The sequence below is a fragment of the Schistocerca cancellata genome, chromosome 2 (assembly GCF_023864275.1).
Source record: "Schistocerca cancellata isolate TAMUIC-IGC-003103 chromosome 2, iqSchCanc2.1, whole genome shotgun sequence".
In the NCBI taxonomy this organism is placed as follows: domain Eukaryota; kingdom Metazoa; phylum Arthropoda; class Insecta; order Orthoptera; family Acrididae; genus Schistocerca; species Schistocerca cancellata.
This window is the reverse complement of record NC_064627.1, coordinates 1098116898-1098135958: the sequence shown is the minus strand read 5'-3', so window position 1 is coordinate 1098135958 and position 19061 is coordinate 1098116898. Positions and strand designations below refer to the sequence as shown.

At 49.8% G+C, this 19061-nt stretch overlaps 18 non-coding genes across 18 annotated transcripts; 9 read left to right on the top strand and 9 right to left on the bottom strand.

Annotated features, from left to right (window-relative positions):
* Positions 1-173: 173 nt before the first annotated feature.
* On the top strand, positions 174-257 carry Trnal-uaa (transfer RNA leucine (anticodon UAA)). The gene has a single exon. It is a non-coding gene; the product is annotated as a tRNA-Leu (tRNA).
* A 1219-nt stretch (positions 258-1476) lies between these two features.
* Positions 1477-1548, bottom strand: Trnag-ccc (transfer RNA glycine (anticodon CCC)). The gene has a single exon. It is a non-coding gene; the product is annotated as a tRNA-Gly (tRNA).
* Positions 1549-2231: 683 nt separating this feature from the next.
* On the top strand, positions 2232-2315 carry Trnal-uaa (transfer RNA leucine (anticodon UAA)). Its single transcript has one exon. It is a non-coding gene; the product is annotated as a tRNA-Leu (tRNA).
* A 1219-nt stretch (positions 2316-3534) lies between these two features.
* On the bottom strand, positions 3535-3606 carry Trnag-ccc (transfer RNA glycine (anticodon CCC)). The gene has a single exon. It is a non-coding gene; the product is annotated as a tRNA-Gly (tRNA).
* A 683-nt stretch (positions 3607-4289) lies between these two features.
* On the top strand, positions 4290-4373 carry Trnal-uaa (transfer RNA leucine (anticodon UAA)). The gene has a single exon. It is a non-coding gene; the product is annotated as a tRNA-Leu (tRNA).
* A 1219-nt stretch (positions 4374-5592) lies between these two features.
* On the bottom strand, positions 5593-5664 carry Trnag-ccc (transfer RNA glycine (anticodon CCC)). Its single transcript has one exon. It is a non-coding gene; the product is annotated as a tRNA-Gly (tRNA).
* Positions 5665-6347: 683 nt separating this feature from the next.
* Trnal-uaa (transfer RNA leucine (anticodon UAA)) lies at positions 6348-6431 on the top strand. Its single transcript has one exon. It is a non-coding gene; the product is annotated as a tRNA-Leu (tRNA).
* Positions 6432-7650: 1219 nt separating this feature from the next.
* Trnag-ccc (transfer RNA glycine (anticodon CCC)) lies at positions 7651-7722 on the bottom strand. Its single transcript has one exon. It is a non-coding gene; the product is annotated as a tRNA-Gly (tRNA).
* Positions 7723-8405: 683 nt separating this feature from the next.
* Positions 8406-8489, top strand: Trnal-uaa (transfer RNA leucine (anticodon UAA)). The gene has a single exon. It is a non-coding gene; the product is annotated as a tRNA-Leu (tRNA).
* A 1219-nt stretch (positions 8490-9708) lies between these two features.
* Positions 9709-9780, bottom strand: Trnag-ccc (transfer RNA glycine (anticodon CCC)). The gene has a single exon. It is a non-coding gene; the product is annotated as a tRNA-Gly (tRNA).
* A 683-nt stretch (positions 9781-10463) lies between these two features.
* Positions 10464-10547, top strand: Trnal-uaa (transfer RNA leucine (anticodon UAA)). The gene has a single exon. It is a non-coding gene; the product is annotated as a tRNA-Leu (tRNA).
* A 1219-nt stretch (positions 10548-11766) lies between these two features.
* Trnag-ccc (transfer RNA glycine (anticodon CCC)) lies at positions 11767-11838 on the bottom strand. The gene has a single exon. It is a non-coding gene; the product is annotated as a tRNA-Gly (tRNA).
* Positions 11839-12521: 683 nt separating this feature from the next.
* Positions 12522-12605, top strand: Trnal-uaa (transfer RNA leucine (anticodon UAA)). Its single transcript has one exon. It is a non-coding gene; the product is annotated as a tRNA-Leu (tRNA).
* A 1219-nt stretch (positions 12606-13824) lies between these two features.
* Positions 13825-13896, bottom strand: Trnag-ccc (transfer RNA glycine (anticodon CCC)). The gene has a single exon. It is a non-coding gene; the product is annotated as a tRNA-Gly (tRNA).
* Positions 13897-14579: 683 nt separating this feature from the next.
* Positions 14580-14663, top strand: Trnal-uaa (transfer RNA leucine (anticodon UAA)). The gene has a single exon. It is a non-coding gene; the product is annotated as a tRNA-Leu (tRNA).
* A 1219-nt stretch (positions 14664-15882) lies between these two features.
* Trnag-ccc (transfer RNA glycine (anticodon CCC)) lies at positions 15883-15954 on the bottom strand. Its single transcript has one exon. It is a non-coding gene; the product is annotated as a tRNA-Gly (tRNA).
* A 1986-nt stretch (positions 15955-17940) lies between these two features.
* On the bottom strand, positions 17941-18012 carry Trnag-ccc (transfer RNA glycine (anticodon CCC)). The gene has a single exon. It is a non-coding gene; the product is annotated as a tRNA-Gly (tRNA).
* Positions 18013-18695: 683 nt separating this feature from the next.
* Positions 18696-18779, top strand: Trnal-uaa (transfer RNA leucine (anticodon UAA)). The gene has a single exon. It is a non-coding gene; the product is annotated as a tRNA-Leu (tRNA).
* Positions 18780-19061: the final 282 nt, after the last annotated feature.

The following is a 19061-nucleotide window of genomic DNA, read 5'->3' as shown; positions in this document are numbered from 1 at the left end:
TAAGCTGTGGTTCCCGAAAGTGAGGGTGGGGTGCAACCTCACATCTGACAACTCGTTTTAAATACTCTAAAACCAACGTATTTCCTTCACACAAGAAAAAAACACGCTAACTTCGCCGTCAGGCTCTGGAGATATGCCTAGAAACGGCGGTAGTAGACACTTTGCACCCACACGTCAGATTGGCCGAGCGGTCTAAGGCGCCAGATTTAAGCTCTGGTTTCCTGAGGGGAGCGTGGGTTCGAACCCCACATCTGACAATGCATTTTAAATATTCCAAAACTACCAATTTCGTACATGCGGGAAGAACAGGTTCCACAGATACTACTAGAAACGGCAGTGACTATGGTGCTTGCCTTGCAAGTCTGATTGTCTGGCGGTCAGAAAGAATGGAAAGCTGTTAGGAGACATGGCTTTCAGCCACGAGGCCCGGATTCGATTCCTGGTAGCCGAACATCCTTTTGTTTGCTGAGTCTTATTATTCTCACGGCATTTACGATATCTTTGTGTTGTGGTTTTTGGGGTCCAAGCATCAGGCGAGCAAACGTGAACGAAAGCAGATATGTGTGTAAATGAGTGTCAGGGCAGTAATAAAGGTGGATGAGACGGTGGATCGGGTATTGGACTGCAGACGTGCCACATTGCGTAGCTCGAAAGCTGAGTAAGTTAGAGCGTCGTGCTGTGAACACAAATGCCACGTATTCGACCGCACCAAGTGCCATTTTATTTTTCTCCCCTAAAAGAGAATGCTTCCTCCAGCGAGACACTGCCAGGTAAATAACAAGCGATCTTCACAAGAAGTAAGATGTCTACACGTCGCGCGATACTGTCGCCAACGGCGATACCGCGCGTAGTGCAGCGGTTCTCGTCTGTTCACCGGCGTCAAGAATCGTTGGCCGTGGTTAGTATTTGGATGCGTTCTCGGCTGGGAACTCGACGTGCTGTTGGCGTCTTTCATTTTGCATTTTTCCTTCGGTTTCGTGGTTGCTTAGCGATAATGATGCGGTCCCACACGCTGACGCCACTCTTGCCTCTCGGTACACTAAGGGGCGAATCTGTGGCCACAATAAAATGAAAGGTTCTGTCGTGTGTTTGTCGTTTTTTGGTCTCTCCCAGTCGTTTCTCGCGCCTGCCCTCTACGTATATGCCCATTTCCAAGCGTCAGCTTTCGCGTCAGCCGAGCAATGAAAGGTTCTGTCTTGTGTTTGTCGTTTTTTGGTCTCTCCCAGTCGTTTCTCGCGCCTGCCCTCTACATATATACCCATTTCCAAGCGTCAGCTTTCGCGTCAGCCGAGCAAAGTCGAGACAAGTCGACACATGGAGACACACGACGCTGAGAAACGAAACCGCAGACTAGCGCCCTGGCAGCACGGACTGAGACGAGGGGCGAAGGAAAACTATTCGTACCGCGACACTTCACAGTTTCGAAGATCGCGTTTCGGTACGTGGAATACCCGTAGAAGAAAAAAGTACCTTTTGTGCGGTGGCCGGGAATCGAACCCGGATCAACTGCTTGGGAAGCAACCATGCTGACCGTTACACCACCACCGCGTTGTGCTGCGTCCCACCCACGCCCTGATATATCGGCTACCCTCCTGCCATCAGAGGCCGAAGGCGATGGCGCTGTAGGCGCTCAACGCCAGAGCGGGGGTGAGCACATCTGAACGCAGTGCGTAGGTGCTGCTAGGGCGATGTAGCGTAACTAGAAGCAGAACTGACAGCCGTTGAAAAACTGCCATTTAATTTACAGCAGGGCGATAAAACAAATATCTAATGTGACGTACTTACTGATGATCCAGAGTCGATTCAGCATATGTGTGCCAATCCAGAAGTAGAAAGCACCTAAGTATCACAATATTAAGTTGGTTAGTTTGATGCTCGCCTGGAGCATATCATTAGCTTCCCCTGAGGGCGAAATGCACAGCGTAGCCGTTGCTAGGGAACGGCCTTTTCTGTCGTTTTTTGTTTTCTCTGCGCCAATGTGAATGTTGATAACTACAGTTCTGCTCGTTCCACTTACGACAGATGGCGACGGAAAACAATGGTGTAAGGCACCATATTTAAGCTGTGGTTCCCGAAAGTGAGGGTGGGGTGCAACCTCACATCTGACAACTCGTTTTAAATACTCTAAAACCAACGTATTTCCTTCACACAAGAAAAAAACACGCTAACTTCGCCGTCAGGCTCTGGAGATATGCCTAGAAACGGCGGTAGTAGACACTTTGCACCCACACGTCAGATTGGCCGAGCGGTCTAAGGCGCCAGATTTAAGCTCTGGTTTCCTGAGGGGAGCGTGGGTTCGAACCCCACATCTGACAATGCATTTTAAATATTCCAAAACTACCAATTTCGTACATGCGGGAAGAACAGGTTCCACAGATACTACTAGAAACGGCAGTGACTATGGTGCTTGCCTTGCAAGTCTGATTGTCTGGCGGTCAGAAAGAATGGAAAGCTGTTAGGAGACATGGCTTTCAGCCACGAGGCCCGGATTCGATTCCTGGTAGCCGAACATCCTTTTGTTTGCTGAGTCTTATTATTCTCACGGCATTTACGATATCTTTGTGTTGTGGTTTTTGGGGTCCAAGCATCAGGCGAGCAAACGTGAACGAAAGCAGATATGTGTGTAAATGAGTGTCAGGGCAGTAATAAAGGTGGATGAGACGGTGGATCGGGTATTGGACTGCAGACGTGCCACATTGCGTAGCTCGAAAGCTGAGTAAGTTAGAGCGTCGTGCTGTGAACACAAATGCCACGTATTCGACCGCACCAAGTGCCATTTTATTTTTCTCCCCTAAAAGAGAATGCTTCCTCCAGCGAGACACTGCCAGGTAAATAACAAGCGATCTTCACAAGAAGTAAGATGTCTACACGTCGCGCGATACTGTCGCCAACGGCGATACCGCGCGTAGTGCAGCGGTTCTCGTCTGTTCACCGGCGTCAAGAATCGTTGGCCGTGGTTAGTATTTGGATGCGTTCTCGGCTGGGAACTCGACGTGCTGTTGGCGTCTTTCATTTTGCATTTTTCCTTCGGTTTCGTGGTTGCTTAGCGATAATGATGCGGTCCCACACGCTGACGCCACTCTTGCCTCTCGGTACACTAAGGGGCGAATCTGTGGCCACAATAAAATGAAAGGTTCTGTCGTGTGTTTGTCGTTTTTTGGTCTCTCCCAGTCGTTTCTCGCGCCTGCCCTCTACGTATATGCCCATTTCCAAGCGTCAGCTTTCGCGTCAGCCGAGCAATGAAAGGTTCTGTCTTGTGTTTGTCGTTTTTTGGTCTCTCCCAGTCGTTTCTCGCGCCTGCCCTCTACATATATGCCCATTTCCAAGCGTCAGCTTTCGCGTCAGCCGAGCAAAGTCGAGACAAGTCGACACATGGAGACACACGACGCTGAGAAACGAAACCGCAGACTAGCGCCCTGGCAGCACGGACTGAGACGAGGGGCGAAGGAAAACTATTCGTACCGCGACACTTCACAGTTTCGAAGATCGCGTTTCGGTACGTGGAATACCCGTAGAAGAAAAAAGTACCTTTTGTGCGGTGGCCGGGAATCGAACCCGGATCAACTGCTTGGGAAGCAACCATGCTGACCGTTACACCACCACCGCGTTGTGCTGCGTCCCACCCACGCCCTGATATATCGGCTACCCTCCTGCCATCAGAGGCCGAAGGCGATGGCGCTGTAGGCGCTCAACGCCAGAGCGGGGGTGAGCACATCTGAACGCAGTGCGTAGGTGCTGCTAGGGCGATGTAGCGTAACTAGAAGCAGAACTGACATCCGTTGAAAAACTGCCATTTAATTTACAGCAGGGCGATAAAACAAATATCTAATGTGACGTACTTACTGATGATCCAGAGTCGATTCAGCATATGTGTGCCAATCCAGAAGTAGAAAGCACCTAAGTATCACAATATTAAGTTGGTTAGTTTGATGCTCGCCTGGAGCATATCATTAGCTTCCCCTGAGGGCGAAATGCACAGCGTAGCCGTTGCTAGGGAACGGCCTTTTCTGTCGTTTTTTGTTTTCTCTGCGCCAATGTGAATGTTGATAACTACAGTTCTGCTCGTTCCACTTACGACAGATGGCGACGGAAAACAATGGTGTAAGGCACCATATTTAAGCTGTGGTTCCCGAAAGTGAGGGTGGGGTGCAACCTCACATCTGACAACTCGTTTTAAATACTCTAAAACCAACGTATTTCCTTCACACAAGAAAAAAACACGCTAACTTCGCCGTCAGGCTCTGGAGATATGCCTAGAAACGGCGGTAGTAGACACTTTGCACCCACACGTCAGATTGGCCGAGCGGTCTAAGGCGCCAGATTTAAGCTCGGGTTTCCTGAGGGGAGCGTGGGTTCGAACCCCACATCTGACAATGCATTTTAAATATTCCAAAACTACCAATTTCGTACATGCGGGAAGAACAGGTTCCACAGATACTACTAGAAACGGCAGTGACTATGGTGCTTGCCTTGCAAGTCTGATTGTCTGGCGGTCAGAAAGAATGGAAAGCTGTTAGGAGACATGGCTTTCAGCCACGAGGCCCGGATTCGATTCCTGGTAGCCGAACATCCTTTTGTTTGCTGAGTCTTATTATTCTCACGGCATTTACGATATCTTTGTGTTGTGGTTTTTGGGGTCCAAGCATCAGGCGAGCAAACGTGAACGAAAGCAGATATGTGTGTAAATGAGTGTCAGGGCAGTAATAAAGGTGGATGAGACGGTGGATCGGGTATTGGACTGCAGACGTGCCACATTGCGTAGCTCGAAAGCTGAGTAAGTTAGAGCGTCGTGCTGTGAACACAAAGGCCACGTATTCGACCGCACCAAGTGCCATTTTATTTTTCTCCCCTAAAAGAGAATGCTTCCTCCAGCGAGACACTGCCAGGTAAATAACAAGCGATCTTCACAAGAAGTAAGATGTCTACACGTCGCGCGATACTGTCGCCAACGGCGATACCGCGCGTAGTGCAGCGGTTCTCGTCTGTTCACCGGCGTCAAGAATCGTTGGCCGTGGTTAGTATTTGGATGCGTTCTCGGCTGGGAACTCGACGTGCTGTTGGCGTCTTTCATTTTGCATTTTTCCTTCGGTTTCGTGGTTGCTTAGCGATAATGATGCGGTCCCACACGCTGACGCCACTCTTGCCTCTCGGTACACTAAGGGGCGAATCTGTGGCCACAATAAAATGAAAGGTTCTGTCGTGTGTTTGTCGTTTTTTGGTCTCTCCCAGTCGTTTCTCGCGCCTGCCCTCTACGTATATGCCCATTTCCAAGCGTCAGCTTTCGCGTCAGCCGAGCAATGAAAGGTTCTGTCTTGTGTTTGTCGTTTTTTGGTCTCTCCCAGTCGTTTCTCGCGCCTGCCCTCTACATATATGCCCATTTCCAAGCGTCAGCTTTCGCGTCAGCCGAGCAAAGTCGAGACAAGTCGACACATGGAGACACACGACGCTGAGAAACGAAACCGCAGACTAGCGCCCTGGCAGCACGGACTGAGACGAGGGGCGAAGGAAAACTATTCGTACCGCGACACTTCACAGTTTCGAAGATCGCGTTTCGGTACGTGGAATACCCGTAGAAGAAAAAAGTACCTTTTGTGCGGTGGCCGGGAATCGAACCCGGATCAACTGCTTGGGAAGCAACCATGCTGATCGTTACACCACCACCGCGTTGTGCTGCGTCCCACCCACGCCCTGATATATCGGCTACCCTCCTGCCATCAGAGGCCGAAGGCGATGGCGCTGTAGGCGCTCAACGCCAGAGCGGAGGTGAGCACATCTGAACGCAGTGCGTAGGTGCTGCTAGGGCGATGTAGCGTAACTAGAAGCAGAACTGACAGCCGTTGAAAAACTGCCATTTAATTTACAGCAGGGCGATAAAACAAATATCTAATGTGACGTACTTACTGATGATCCAGAGTCGATTCAGCATATGTGTGCCAATCCAGAAGTAGAAAGCACCTAAGTATCACAATATTAAGTTGGTTAGTTTGATGCTCGCCTGGAGCATATCATTAGCTTCCCCTGAGGGCGAAATGCACAGCGTAGCCGTTGCTAGGGAACGGCCTTTTCTGTCGTTTTTTGTTTTCTCTGCGCCAATGTGAATGTTGATAACTACAGTTCTGCTCGTTCCACTTACGACAGATGGCGACGGAAAACAATGGTGTAAGGCACCATATTTAAGCTGTGGTTCCCGAAAGTGAGGGTGGGGTGCAACCTCACATCTGACAACTCGTTTTAAATACTCTAAAACCAACGTATTTCCTTCACACAAGAAAAAAACACGCTAACTTCGCCGTCAGGCTCTGGAGATATGCCTAGAAACGGCGGTAGTAGACACTTTGCACCCACACGTCAGATTGGCCGAGCGGTCTAAGGCGCCAGATTTAAGCTCTGGTTCCCTGAGGGCAGCGTGGGTTCGAACCCCACATTTGACAATGCATTTTAAATATTCCAAAACTACCAATTTCGTACATGCGGGAAGAACAGGTTCCACAGATACTACTAGAAACGGCAGTGACTATGGTGCTTGCCTTGCAAGTCTGATTGTCTGGCGGTCAGAAAGAATGGAAAGCTGTTAGGAGACATGGCTTTCAGCCACGAGGCCCGGATTCGATTCCTGGTAGCCGAACATCCTTTTGTTTGCTGAGTCTTATTATTCTCACGGCATTTACGATATCTTTGTGTTGTGGTTTTTGGGGTCCAAGCATCAGGCGAGCAAACGTGAACGAAAGCAGATATGTGTGTAAATGAGTGTCAGGGCAGTAATAAAGGTGGATGAGACGGTGGATCGGGTATTGGACTGCAGACGTGCCACATTGCGTAGCTCGAAAGCTGAGTAAGTTAGAGCGTCGTGCTGTGAAGACAAATGCCACGTATTCGACCGCACCAAGTGCCATTTTATTTTTCTCCCCTAAAAGAGAATGCTTCCTCCAGCGAGACACTGCCAGGTAAATAACAAGCGATCTTCACAAGAAGTAAGATGTCTACACGTCGCGCGATACTGTCGCCAACGGCGATACCGCGCGTAGTGCAGCGGTTCTCGTCTGTTCACCGGCGTCAAGAATCGTTGGCCGTGGTTAGTATTTGGATGCGTTCTCGGCTGGGAACTCGACGTGCTGTTGGCGTCTTTCATTTTGCATTTTTCCTTCGGTTTCGTGGTTGCTTAGCGATAATGATGCGGTCCCACACGCTGACGCCACTCTTGCCTCTCGGTACACTAAGGGGCGAATCTGTGGCCACAATAAAATGAAAGGTTCTGTCGTGTGTTTGTCGTTTTTTGGTCTCTCCCAGTCGTTTCTCGCGCCTGCCCTCTACGTATATGCCCATTTCCAAGCGTCAGCTTTCGCGTCAGCCGAGCAATGAAAGGTTCTGTCTTGTGTTTGTCGTTTTTTGGTCTCTCCCAGTCGTTTCTCGCGCCTGCCCTCTACATATATGCCCATTTCCAAGCGTCAGCTTTCGCGTCAGCCGAGCAAAGTCGAGACAAGTCGACACATGGAGACACACGACGCTGAGAAACGAAACCGCAGACTAGCGCCCTGGCAGCACGGACTGAGACGAGGGGCGAAGGAAAACTATTCGTACCGCGACACTTCACAGTTTCGAAGATCGCGTTTCGGTACGTGGAATACCCGTAGAAGAAAAAAGTACCTTTTGTGCGGTGGCCGGGAATCGAACCCGGATCAACTGCTTGGGAAGCAACCATGCTGACCGTTACACCACCACCGCGTTGTGCTGCGTCCCACCCACGCCCTGATATATCGGCTACCCTCCTGCCATCAGAGGCCGAAGGCGATGGCGCTGTAGGCGCTCAACGCCAGAGCGGGGGTGAGCACATCTGAACGCAGTGCGTAGGTGCTGCTAGGGCGATGTAGCGTAACTAGAAGCAGAACTGACAGCCGTTGAAAAACTGCCATTTAATTTACAGCAGGGCGATAAAACAAATATCTAATGTGACGTACTTACTGATGATCCAGAGTCGATTCAGCATATGTGTGCCAATCCAGAAGTAGAAAGCACCTAAGTATCACAATATTAAGTTGGTTAGTTTGATGCTCGCCTGGAGCATATCATTAGCTTCCCCTGAGGGCGAAATGCACAGCGTAGCCGTTGCTAGGGAACGGCCTTTTCTGTCGTTTTTTGTTTTCTCTGCGCCAATGTGAATGTTGATAACTACAGTTCTGCTCGTTCCACTTACGACAGATGGCGACGGAAAACAATGGTGTAAGGCACCATATTTAAGCTGTGGTTCCCGAAAGTGAGGGTGGGGTGCAACCTCACATCTGACAACTCGTTTTAAATACTCTAAAACCAACGTATTTCCTTCACACAAGAAAAAAACACGCTAACTTCGCCGTCAGGCTCTGGAGATATGCCTAGAAACGGCGGTAGTAGACACTTTGCACCCACACGTCAGATTGGCCGAGCGGTCTAAGGCGCCAGATTTAAGCTCTGGTTCCCTGAGGGCAGCGTGGGTTCGAACCCCACATTTGACAATGCATTTTAAATATTCCAAAACTACCAATTTCGTACATGCGGGAAGAACAGGTTCCACAGATACTACTAGAAACGGCAGTGACTATGGTGCTTGCCTTGCAAGTCTGATTGTCTGGCGGTCAGAAAGAATGGAAAGCTGTTAGGAGACATGGCTTTCAGCCACGAGGCCCGGATTCGATTCCTGGTAGCCGAACATCCTTTTGTTTGCTGAGTCTTATTATTCTCACGGCATTTACGATATCTTTGTGTTGTGGTTTTTGGGGTCCAAGCATCAGGCGAGCAAACGTGAACGAAAGCAGATATGTGTGTAAATGAGTGTCAGGGCAGTAATAAAGGTGGATGAGACGGTGGATCGGGTATTGGACTGCAGACGTGCCACATTGCGTAGCTCGAAAGCTGAGTAAGTTAGAGCGTCGTGCTGTGAACACAAATGCCACGTATTCGACCGCACCAAGTGCCATTTTATTTTTCTCCCCTAAAAGAGAATGCTTCCTCCAGCGAGACACTGCCAGGTAAATAACAAGCGATCTTCACAAGAAGTAAGATGTCTACACGTCGCGCGATACTGTCGCCAACGGCGATACCGCGCGTAGTGCAGCGGTTCTCGTCTGTTCACCGGCGTCAAGAATCGTTGGCCGTGGTTAGTATTTGGATGCGTTCTCGGCTGGGAACTCGACGTGCTGTTGGCGTCTTTCATTTTGCATTTTTCCTTCGGTTTCGTGGTTGCTTAGCGATAATGATGCGGTCCCACACGCTGACGCCACTCTTGCCTCTCGGTACACTAAGGGGCGAATCTGTGGCCACAATAAAATGAAAGGTTCTGTCGTGTGTTTGTCGTTTTTTGGTCTCTCCCAGTCGTTTCTCGCGCCTGCCCTCTACGTATATGCCCATTTCCAAGCGTCAGCTTTCGCGTCAGCCGAGCAATGAAAGGTTCTGTCTTGTGTTTGTCGTTTTTTGGTCTCTCCCAGTCGTTTCTCGCGCCTGCCCTCTACATATATGCCCATTTCCAAGCGTCAGCTTTCGCGTCAGCCGAGCAAAGTCGAGACAAGTCGACACATGGAGACACACGACGCTGAGAAACGAAACCGCAGACTAGCGCCCTGGCAGCACGGACTGAGACGAGGGGCGAAGGAAAACTATTCGTACCGCGACACTTCACAGTTTCGAAGATCGCGTTTCGGTACGTGGAATACCCGTAGAAGAAAAAAGTACCTTTTGTGCGGTGGCCGGGAATCGAACCCGGATCAACTGCTTGGGAAGCAACCATGCTGATCGTTACACCACCACCGCGTTGTGCTGCGTCCCACCCACGCCCTGATATATCGGCTACCCTCCTGCCATCAGAGGCCGAAGGCGATGGCGCTGTAGGCGCTCAACGCCAGAGCGGAGGTGAGCACATCTGAACGCAGTGCGTAGGTGCTGCTAGGGCGATGTAGCGTAACTAGAAGCAGAACTGACAGCCGTTGAAAAACTGCCATTTAATTTACAGCAGGGCGATAAAACAAATATCTAATGTGACGTACTTACTGATGATCCAGAGTCGATTCAGCATATGTGTGCCAATCCAGAAGTAGAAAGCACCTAAGTATCACAATATTAAGTTGGTTAGTTTGATGCTCGCCTGGAGCATATCATTAGCTTCCCCTGAGGGCGAAATGCACAGCGTAGCCGTTGCTAGGGAACGGCCTTTTCTGTCGTTTTTTGTTTTCTCTGCGCCAATGTGAATGTTGATAACTACAGTTCTGCTCGTTCCACTTACGACAGATGGCGACGGAAAACAATGGTGTAAGGCACCATATTTAAGCTGTGGTTCCCGAAAGTGAGGGTGGGGTGCAACCTCACATCTGACAACTCGTTTTAAATACTCTAAAACCAACGTATTTCCTTCACACAAGAAAAAAACACGCTAACTTCGCCGTCAGGCTCTGGAGATATGCCTAGAAACGGCGGTAGTAGACACTTTGCACCCACACGTCAGATTGGCCGAGCGGTCTAAGGCGCCAGATTTAAGCTCTGGTTCCCTGAGGGCAGCGTGGGTTCGAACCCCACATTTGACAATGCATTTTAAATATTCCAAAACTACCAATTTCGTACATGCGGGAAGAACAGGTTCCACAGATACTACTAGAAACGGCAGTGACTATGGTGCTTGCCTTGCAAGTCTGATTGTCTGGCGGTCAGAAAGAATGGAAAGCTGTTAGGAGACATGGCTTTCAGCCACGAGGCCCGGATTCGATTCCTGGTAGCCGAACATCCTTTTGTTTGCTGAGTCTTATTATTCTCACGGCATTTACGATATCTTTGTGTTGTGGTTTTTGGGGTCCAAGCATCAGGCGAGCAAACGTGAACGAAAGCAGATATGTGTGTAAATGAGTGTCAGGGCAGTAATAAAGGTGGATGAGACGGTGGATCGGGTATTGGACTGCAGACGTGCCACATTGCGTAGCTCGAAAGCTGAGTAAGTTAGAGCGTCGTGCTGTGAACACAAATGCCACGTATTCGACCGCACCAAGTGCCATTTTATTTTTCTAACCTCAAAGAGAATGCTTCCTCCAGCGAGACACTGCCAGGTAAATAACAAGCGATCTTCACAAGAAGTAAGATGTCTACACGTCGCGCGATACTGTCGCCAACGGCGATACCGCGCGTAGTGCAGCGGTTCTCGTCTGTTCACCGGCGTCAAGAATCGTTGGCCGTGGTTAGTATTTGGATGCGTTCTCGGCTGGGAACTCGACGTGCTGTTGGCGTCTTTCATTTTGCATTTTTCCTTCGGTTTCGTGGTTGCTTAGCGATAATGATGCGGTCCCACACGCTGACGCCACTCTTGCCTCTCGGTACACTAAGGGGCGAATCTGTGGCCACAATAAAATGAAAGGTTCTGTCGTGTGTTTGTCGTTTTTTGGTCTCTCCCAGTCGTTTCTCGCGCCTGCCCTCTACGTATATGCCCATTTCCAAGCGTCAGCTTTCGCGTCAGCCTAGCAATGAAAGGTTCTGTCTTGTGTTTGTCGTTTTTTGGTCTCTCCCAGTCGTTTCTCGCGCCTGCCCTCTACATATATGCCCATTTCCAAGCGTCAGCTTTCGCGTCAGCCGAGCAAAGTCGAGACAAGTCGACACATGGAGACACACGACGCTGAGAAACGAAACCGCAGACTAGCGCCCTGGCAGCACGGACTGAGACGAGGGGCGAAGGAAAACTATTCGTACCGCGACACTTCACAGTTTCGATGATCGCGTTTCGGTACGTGGAATACCCGTAGAAGAAAAAAGTACCTTTTGTGCGGTGGCCGGGAATCGAACCCGGATCAACTGCTTGGGAAGCAACCATGCTGACCGTTACACCACCACCGCGTTGTGCTGCGTCCCACCCACGCCCTGATATATCGGCTACCCTCCTGCCATCAGAGGCCGAAGGCGATGGCGCTGTAGGCGCTCAACGCCAGAGCGGGGGTGAGCACATCTGAACGCAGTGCGTAGGTGCTGCTAGGGCGATGTAGCGTAACTAGAAGCAGAACTGACAGCCGTTGAAAAACTGCCATTTAATTTACAGCAGGGCGATAAAACAAATATCTAATGTGACGTACTTACTGATGATCCAGAGTCGATTCAGCATATGTGTGCCAATCCAGAAGTAGAAAGCACCTAAGTATCACAATATTAAGTTGGTTAGTTTGATGCTCGCCTGGAGCATATCATTAGCTTCCCCTGAGGGCGAAATGCACAGCGTAGCCGTTGCTAGGGAACGGCCTTTTCTGTCGTTTTTTGTTTTCTCTGCGCCAATGTGAATGTTGATAACTACAGTTCTGCTCGTTCCACTTACGACAGATGGCGACGGAAAACAATGGTGTAAGGCACCATATTTAAGCTGTGGTTCCCGAAAGTGAGGGTGGGGTGCAACCTCACATCTGACAACTCGTTTTAAATACTCTAAAACCAACGTATTTCCTTCACACAAGAAAAAAACACGCTAACTTCGCCGTCAGGCTCTGGAGATATGCCTAGAAACGGCGGTAGTAGACACTTTGCGCCCACACGTCAGATTGGCCGAGCGGTCTAAGGCGCCAGATTTAAGCTCTGGTTCCCTGAGGGCAGCGTGGGTTCGAACCCCACATCTGACAATGCATTTTAAATATTCCAAAACTACCAATTTCGTACATGCGGGAAGAACAGGTTCCACAGATACTACTAGAAACGGCAGTGACTATGGTGCTTGCCTTGCAAGTCTGATTGTCTGGCGGTCAGAAAGAATGGAAAGCTGTTAGGAGACATGGCTTTCAGCCACGAGGCCCGGATTCGATTCCTGGTGGCCGAACATCCTTTTGTTTGCTGAGTCTTATTATTCTCACGGCATTTACGATATCTTTGTGTTGTGGTTTTTGGGGTCCAAGCATCAGGCGAGCAAACGTGAACGAAAGCAGATATGTGTGTAAATGAGTGTCAGGGCAGTAATAAAGGTGGATGAGACGGTGGATCGGGTATTGGACTGCAGACGTGCCACATTGCGTAGCTCGAAAGCTGAGTAAGTTAGAGCGTCGTGCTGTGAACACAAATGCCACGTATTCGACCGCACCAAGTGCCATTTTATTTTTCTCCCCTAAAAGAGAATGCTTCCTCCAGCGAGACACTGCCAGGTAAATAACAAGCGATCTTCACAAGAAGTAAGATGTCTACACGTCGCGCGATACTGTCGCCAACGGCGATACCGCGCGTAGTGCAGCGGTTCTCGTCTGTTCACCGGCGTCAAGAATCGTTGGCCGTGGTTAGTATTTGGATGCGTTCTCGGCTGGGAACTCGACGTGCTGTTGGCGTCTTTCATTTTGCATTTTTCCTTCGGTTTCGTGGTTGCTTAGCGATAATGATGCGGTCCCACACGCTGACGCCACTCTTGCCTCTCGGTACACTAAGGGGCGAATCTGTGGCCACAATAAAATGAAAGGTTCTGTCGTGTGTTTGTCGTTTTTTGGTCTCTCCCAGTCGTTTCTCGCGCCTGCCCTCTACGTATATGCCCATTTCCAAGCGTCAGCTTTCGCGTCAGCCGAGCAATGTAAGGTTCTGTCTTGTGTTTGTCGTTTTTTGGTCTCTCCCAGTCGTTTCTCGCGCCTGCCCTCTACATATATGCCCATTTCCAAGCGTCAGCTTTCGCGTCAGCCGAGCAAAGTCGAGACAAGTCGACACATGGAGACACACGACGCTGAGAAACGAAACCGCAGACTAGCGCCCTGGCAGCACGGACTGAGACGAGGGGCGAAGGAAAACTATTCGTACCGCGACACTTCACAGTTTCGAAGATCGCGTTTCGGTACGTGGAATACCCGTAGAAGAAAAAAGTACCTTCTGTGCGGTGGCCGGGAATCGAACCCGGATCAACTGCTTGGGAAGCAACCATGCTGACCGTTACACCACCACCGCGTTGTGCTGCGTCCCACCCACGCCCTGATATATCGGCTACCCTCCTGCCATCAGAGGCCGAAGGCGATGGCGCTGTAGGCGCTCAACGCCAGAGCGGAGGTGAGCACATCTGAACGCAGTGCGTAGGTGCTGCTAGGGCGATGTAGCGTAACTAGAAGCAGAACTGACAGCCGTTGAAAAACTGCCATTTAATTTACAGCAGGGCGATAAAACAAATATCTAATGTGACGTACTTACTGATGATCCAGAGTCGATTCAGCATATGTGTGCCAATCCAGAAGTAGAAAGCACCTAAGTATCACAATATTAAGTTGGTTAGTTTGATGCTCGCCTGGAGCATATCATTAGCTTCCCCTGAGGGCGAAATGCACAGCGTAGCCGTTGCTAGGGAACGGCCTTTTCTGTCGTTTTTTGTTTTCTCTGCGCCAATGTGAATGTTGATAACTACAGTTCTGCTCGTTCCACTTACGACAGATGGCGACGGAAAACAATGGTGTAAGGCACCATATTTAAGCTGTGGTTCCCGAAAGTGAGGGTGGGGTGCAACCTCACATCTGACAACTCGTTTTAAATACTCTAAAACCAACGTATTTCCTTCACACAAGAAAAAAACACGCTAACTTCGCCGTCAGGCTCTGGAGATATGCCTAGAAACGGCGGTAGTAGACACTTTGCGCCCACACGTCAGATTGGCCGAGCGGTCTAAGGCGCCAGATTTAAGCTCTGGTTCCCTGAGGGCAGCGTGGGTTCGAACCCCACATTTGACAATGCATTTTAAATATTCCAAAACTACCAATTTCGTACATGCGGGAAGAACAGGTTCCACAGATACTACTAGAAACGGCAGTGACTATGGTGCTTGCCTTGCAAGTCTGATTGTCTGGCGGTCAGAAAGAATGGAAAGCTGTTAGGAGACATGGCTTTCAGCCACGAGGCCCGGATTCGATTCCTGGTAGCCGAACATCCTTTTGTTTGCTGAGTCTTATTATTCTCACGGCATTTACGATATCTTTGTGTTGTGGTTTTTGGGGTCCAAGCATCAGGCGAGCAAACGTGAACGAAAGCAGATATGTGTGTAAATGAGTGTCAGGGCAGTAATAAAGGTGGATGAGACGGTGGATCGGGTATTGGACTGCGGACGTGCCACATTGCGTAGCTCGAAAGCTGAGTAAGTTAGAGCGTCGTGCTGTGAACACAAATGCCACGTATTCGACCGCACCAAGTGCCATTTTATTTTTCTCCCCTAAAAGAGAATGCTTCCTCCAGCGAGACACTGCCAGGTAAATAACAAGCGATCTTCACAAGAAGTAAGATGTCTACACGTCGCGCGATACTGTCGCCAACGGCGATACCGCGCGTAGTGCAGCGGTTCTCGTCTGTTCACCGGCGTCAAGAATCGTTGGCCGTGGTTAGTATTTGGATGCGTTCTCGGCTGGGAACTCGACGTGCTGTTGGCGTCTTTCATTTTGCATTTTTCCTTCGGTTTCGTGGTTGCTTAGCGATAATGATGCGGTCCCACACGCTGACGCCACTCTTGCCTCTCGGTACACTAAGGGGCGAATCTGTGGCCACAATAAAATGAAAGGTTCTGTCGTGTGTTTGTCGTTTTTTGGTCTCTCCCAGTCGTTTCTCGCGCCTGCCCTCTACGTATATGCCCATTTCCAAGCGTCAGCTTTCGCGTCAGCCGAGCAATGAAAGGTTCTGTCTTGTGTTTGTCGTTTTTTGGTCTCTCCCAGTCGTTTCTTGCGCCTGCCCTCTACATATATGCCCATTTCCAAGCGTCAGCTTTCGCGTCAGCCGAGCAAAGTCGAGACAAGTCGACACATGGAGACACACGACGCTGAGAAACGAAACCGCAGACTAGCGCCCTGGCAGCACGGACTGAGACGAGGGGCGAAGGAAAACTATTCGTACCGCGACACTTCACAGTTTCGAAGATCGCGTTTCGGTACGTGGAATACCCGTAGAAGAAAAAAGTACCTTCTGTGCGGTGGCCGGGAATCGAACCCGGATCAACTGCTTGGGAAGCAACCATGCTGACCGTTACACCACCACCGCGTTGTGCTGCGTCCCACCCACGCCCTGATATATCGGCTACCCTCCTGCCATCAGAGGCCGAAGGCGATGGCGCTGTAGGCGCTCAACGCCAGAGCGGGGGTGAGCACATCTGAACGCAGTGCGTAGGTGCTGCTAGGGCGATGTAGCGTAACTAGAAGCAGAACTGACAGCCGTTGAAAAACTGCCATTTAATTTACAGCAGGGCGATAAAACAAATATCTAATGTGACGTACTTACTGATGATCCAGAGTCGATTCAGCATATGTGTGCCAATCCAGAAGTAGAAAGCACCTAAGTATCACAATATTAAGTTGGTTAGTTTGATGCTCGCCTGGAGCATATCATTAGCTTCCCCTGAGGGCGAAATGCACAGCGTAGCCGTTGCTAGGGAACGGCCTTTTCTGTCGTTTTTTGTTTTCTCTGCGCCAATGTGAATGTTGATAACTACAGTTCTGCTCGTTCCACTTACGACAGATGGCGACGGAAAACAATGGTGTAAGGCACCATATTTAAGCTGTGGTTCCCGAAAGTGAGGGTGGGGTGCAACCTCACATCTGACAACTCGTTTTAAATACTCTAAAACCAACGTATTTCCTTCACACAAGAAAAAAACACGCTAACTTCGCCGTCAGGCTCTGGAGATATGCCTAGAAACGGCGGTAGTAGACACTTTGCGCCCACACGTCAGATTGGCCGAGCGGTCTAAGGCGCCAGATTTAAGCTATGGTTCCCTGAGGGCAGCGTGGGTTCGAACCCCACATTTGATAATGCATTTTAAATATTCCAAAACTACCAATTTCGTACATGCGGGAAGAACAGGTTCCACAGATACTACTAGAAACGGCAGTGACTATGGTGCTTGCCTTGCAAGTCTGATTGTCTGGCGGTCAGAAAGAATGGAAAGCTGTTAGGAGACATGGCTTTCAGCCACGAGGCCCGGATTCGATTCCTGGTAGCCGAACATCCTTTAGTTTGCTGAGTCTTATTATTCTCACGGCATTTACGATATCTTTGTGTTGTGGTTTTTGGGGTCCAAGCATCAGGCGAGCAAACGTGAACGAAAGCAGATATGTGTGTAAATGAGTGTCAGGGCAGTAATAAAGGTGGATGAGACGGTGGATCGGGTATTGGACTGCGGACGTGCCACATTGCGTAGCTCGAAAGCTGAGTAAGTTAGAGCGTCGTGCTGTGAACACAAATGCCACGTATTCGACCGCACCAAGTGCCATTTTATTTTTCTCCCCTAAAAGAGAATGCTTCCTCCAGCGAGACACTGCCAGGTAAATAACAAGCGATCTTCACAAGAAGTAAGATGTCTACACGTCGCGCGATACTGTCGCCAACGGCGATACCGCGCGTAGTGCAGCGGTTCTCGTCTGTTCACCGGCGTCAAGAATCGTTGGCCGTGGTTAGTATTTGGATGCGTTCTCGGCTGGGAACTCGACGTGCTGTTGGCGTCTTTCATTTTGCATTTTTCCTTCGGTTTCGTGGTTGCTTAGCGATAATGATGCGGTCCCACACGCTGACGCCACTCTTGCCTCTCGGTACACTAAGGGGCGAATCTGTGGCCACAATAAAATGAAAGGTTCTGTCGTGTGTTTGTCGTTTTTTGGTCTCTCCCAGTCGTTTCTCGCGCCTGCCCTCTACGTATATGCCCATTTCCAAGCGTCAGCTATCGCGTCAGCCGAGCAATGAAAGGTTCTGTCTTGTGTTTGTCGTTTTTTGGTCTCTCCCAGTCGTTTCTCGCGCCTGCCCTCTACATATATGCCCATTTCCAAGCGTCAGCTTTCGCGTCAGCCGAGCAAAGTCGAGACAAGTCGACACATGGAGACACACGACGCTGAGAAACGAAACCGCAGACTAGCGCCCTGGCAGCACGGACTGAGACGAGGGGCGAAGGAAAACTATTCGTACCGCGACACTTCACAGTTTCGAAGATCGCGTTTCGGTACGTGGAATACCCGTAGAAGAAAAAAGTACCTTCTGTGCGGTGGCCGGGAATCGAACCCGGATCAACTGCTTGGGAAGCAACCATGCTGACCGTTACACCACCACCGCGTTGTGCTGCGTCCCACCCACGCCCTGATATATCGGCTACCCTCCTGCCATCAGAGGCCGAAGGCGATGGCGCTGTAGGCGCTCAACGCCAGAGCGGGGGTGAGCACATCTGAACGCAGTGCGTAGGTGCTGCTAGGGCGATGTAGCGTAACTAGAAGCAGAACTGACAGCCGTTGAAAAACTGCCATTTAATTTACAGCAGGGCGATAAAACAAATATCTAATGTGACGTACTTACTGATGATCCAGAGTCGATTCAGCATATGTGTGCCAATCCAGAAGTAGAAAGCACCTAAGTATCACAATATTAAGTTGGTTAGTTTGATGCTCGCCTGGAGCATATCATTAGCTTCCCCTGAGGGCGAAATGCACAGCGTAGCCGTTGCTAGGGAACGGCCTTTTCTGTCGTTTTTTGTTTTCTCTGCGCCAATGTGAATGTTGATAACTACAGTTCTGCTCGTTCCACTTACGACAGATGGCGACGGAAAACAATGGTGTAAGGCACCATATTTAAGCTGTGGTTCCCGAAAGTGAGGGTGGGGTGCAACCTCACATCTGACAACTCGTTTTAAATACTCTAAAACCAACGTATTTCCTTCACACAAGAAAAAAACACGCTAACTTCGCCGTCAGGCTCTGGAGATATGCCTAGAAACGGCGGTAGTAGACACTTTGCGCCCACACGTCAGATTGGCCGAGCGGTCTATGGCGCCAGATTTAAGCTCTGGTTCCCTGAGGGCAGCGTGGGTTCGAACCCCACATTTGACAATGCATTTTAAATATTCCAAAACTACCAATTTCGTACATGCGGGAAGAACAGGTTCCACAGATACTACTAGAAACGGCAGTGACTATGGTGCTTGCCTTGCAAGTCTGATTGTCTGGCGGTCAGAAAGAATGGAAAGCTGTTAGGAGACATGGCTTTCAGCCACGAGGCCCGGATTCGATTCCTGGTAGCCGAACATCCTTTTGTTTGCTGAGTCTTATTATTCTCACGGCATTTACGATATCTTTGTGTTGTGGTTTTTGGGGTCCAAGCATCAGGCGAGC